The sequence below is a fragment of the Poecilia formosa genome, unplaced genomic scaffold (assembly GCF_000485575.1).
Source record: "Poecilia formosa unplaced genomic scaffold, Poecilia_formosa-5.1.2 Scaffold94, whole genome shotgun sequence".
Classification (NCBI taxonomy): Eukaryota; Metazoa; Chordata; class Actinopteri; order Cyprinodontiformes; family Poeciliidae; genus Poecilia; species Poecilia formosa.
In genome coordinates, this window is record NW_006800033.1 from 2,059,291 (window position 1) to 2,062,501 (window position 3,211).

Consider the following 3,211-nt stretch of genomic DNA (forward strand, 5'->3'; position numbering starts at 1 on the left):
TAAATGAGAAAGATACAGATTATTTAAAATCCGTAGTGGGATATAAGAACCAGATAGATGAGTGACGGTGTTCTTGACAGGTTCTAAATGTTGTAGGGCTGCCGGATCTGATTGAAAATAGTCCAGATGGTAGGTTAGTAAAGCAAAGTTCTCAAGAAAGACGGGAAGATTTTCGTTTCACAATAGTTAGCTGGAAAGAAATGGATTTTATAACGGCACTAATTCCCATACCACATTTGTTTTATTTTCAATAAAACTTGGAAGATTTAACTTCATTCAGGTCATAATTTTGTAAAGAAAGCTTTGCTGTGGTGTCAGGAGGTCACGGCTGTACAGATTACCCGGCAAGAATTAGGCCTCAGTGTTGGCAAAGTAATGATACGGACGATTATGTTTGTCAAAGATTGACCCCAGGAACAACATGTACACGATAAACAACAATGGGCCGAATACAAGACCCTGAGGCTGTTGACGAATCTCAGAGAGTTGGAGAGAATAGGGTAGGTTTGCAGACCCATTTTCTATGTTCAATCCAGTTTTTCACTGTCTGCATTAGTGTTGATTTTTACTACAATGATCAGAATATCATATTAAATCACTGTCACTCCATTCATTCATTCATTCATTCATTCATGAGGATTATAAACCTAATCATGACAGTATATTGTGTAATAATGTTATATGTGGTGTATGTGCTTTCCTCAATGTTGTACAGTAAGTACATCCTTCCCAAGCATGGCAGCTGTTTACAATTTGACACAATAGGCCCCCAGGCAGTTTGTTTCTTTTTTTTTTTTGTCTCCATCTGAAGAAGAAATAAAGAGGTGCCTTTGTAGTTTGCTGCTTTATCTTCACTGTGATGACAGTAAGTTGAGGTATGAGAGGAAAATGGGAACAATATGACCAAGACTCATGTTTTACTTGATGTTTTGACATAAGCTGAAACTACATGCAGTCAGAAAGTCAGGGGCACTAAATATTTATGGAACCTTTTGCAAGAAAAGATCAACAACGTAGACATTTTCAGTTTTTCCCCAAACACGTGGAAAAGCCGCACGTTTAAACAGTTGGTCCTCTGATACATCGTCACAGCGTTATTGTTTGACAGAAGAATGGCTTTTAGACATGAGGTCCGTCAGAGAGGACTCAGGCGGAGGTGACGTCCGTCTCCCTTGTGTTTGGGTCTGATAAAAGCGAAGCCTTTTCTTTTTTTGTTTTTTTTTTTTAAATGGAAGTGTTGAATTGCCTTGATGTGGGGGAAAACGGGTGTGTGTGTGTGTGTGTGGGGGGGGTTATCTCACTTGTGTTACTTGATTTGCTGCCTTGCAGCTGCTCAACACTGAGAAGAAGGAGAGCCATGGTCCGACAGCTTGGCAGAGAGCCCAGTCCAACTCAGGAAGTGTCCATGTGTGTGTGGGGAGGGGGGGGGTGCTTCCTCCCTCCCTCCCCTTCTTTCTCCTCCTCCTCTTCTCCATTCAGCTCTTCACCTCAAAGCATTAGTAATGCATTCCTCCAGTTCAGCAACAAGCAGGGTAATTCAATTTCCTCAACAGTGGGGCCGTGTGAAATTTCATTTGCATGTTCAGTTCTCTGAGTTTTTGAACAGGCTGTAAAAACTTCCCTGCCTCCATTATGCTTTGTTTGATCTTCAGTTTTTCCACAACAAGCAGCAGGCGATCAGGAGATGCTCTCATCAGTCTATCAGTGTCTGATGCTTTAAATGCCTGAGGAGGCTCTACAGGCTTTTTTTTTTTTAATTCAAAATATGAGTAATAGCTACTTTTAGCTGAGCACAAGTGAGGTTGAAAGCTATTTTTCTGTTCCAACCCTCAAAGTTGGAAAGTATGTTTTTGGAGGACAGCAGCTGGCTGGGGCCACAAAGGAAGTGACAAAACCAGACTGGTGGCCTGGCGCTGACACTGACCTCCCCGCCTGCTGTCGATGAGGCGAGGTCAGACACACAAGTCTGGCTTTTTCCATCTGCACCACTGCATAAGAAATACCTACACTCATTTAGATCCAACGTGAACAAACAGATGTATATATAACTTTAGTAGCCTTGTTATAATCCCTGTGAGTAGTATGCACTCTGCATTTTTGTAACACACTTACGGCCATTATTAAGCTTTAGTTGGAAATCTGTTTTGTTCACAAACAAAGATTTTTTGGTTTTTTAGATTATATTCATCACAGCCTATGTTAAAACCTCTAAAGTAATAGTATATATTGTTTCTGTGATTGTAGCCATGACATTGTCCATCCACTGTTTATTCCCAGTGATATCTAAAGGAAATTTAAATGAACCAATTAACTTATGTTATGTTTTTGAATTGTGGCAGGAGAACCAAGGTCAGGACTTTAATCCAGGATAGATAACAGACCGTCAAATAATTGGACTAACTTCTGTTTTTATTTATTCCTTTGTCAATTTTTTTTTTTTTACTGCAGACACTTTGGTGGCTAAATTTGATTTGATGTATTAGTTAAGAATGCAGCTTCACAGAAAGTTAGCAACAAAATTGTACAATGTTGAATCAGAAGGAAGCGGAAAATTCAGAACATGAGCCTGCAGCTGTCATAATACAAAATGTTTCTTTTTTTAATTCTCTGACAGTTCTATTTGTCTAAGGGGAGTAAAAGAAAACGAATGAAAATGCTTTTTTAACTTTCAGGGCTCCCAAGCTTTAACTTTAAATGTGTTTTTTTAAGTTGGAAAAAGCACAAAAAGGTTCGTCTGTTGCACAAGATCTGAGCAGTGACGCTTTGCTGCTCCCTGGTGTTTGTTCTGTGTCAAGATTTGTTCGCATTAACGACCCCGACAGCCTCTGCACTTCAGTTAAAGTTCCTTTAATTTCAAAACACAGCATTCAAGCTTCAACATGACCACAGCCTTTACAAGAACACATTACAAAATTATGTATAAAAACAGGTCTATTACACAAAAGAAGAACAAAAAAAAAAGACAAATCTATTCAATATTTACATTAATTCTTTAAAAAGTAAAATAAAGGAATGCCTTAAAATGAATCACAGGCCCTCTAAAGAAAGAAAAAAAAATAAAGATTTCAGAGTCGGAAATGTTTTGTAATCATCTTTACCTGTACATTACAAAAAGATGGATACTACTACTACAAAAAAGAAAACAAAAACCCAGACTGCATCAGTGAATTATCAATGAAAAAAAAACAGTTTTGAAAAATTCAGGCTCATT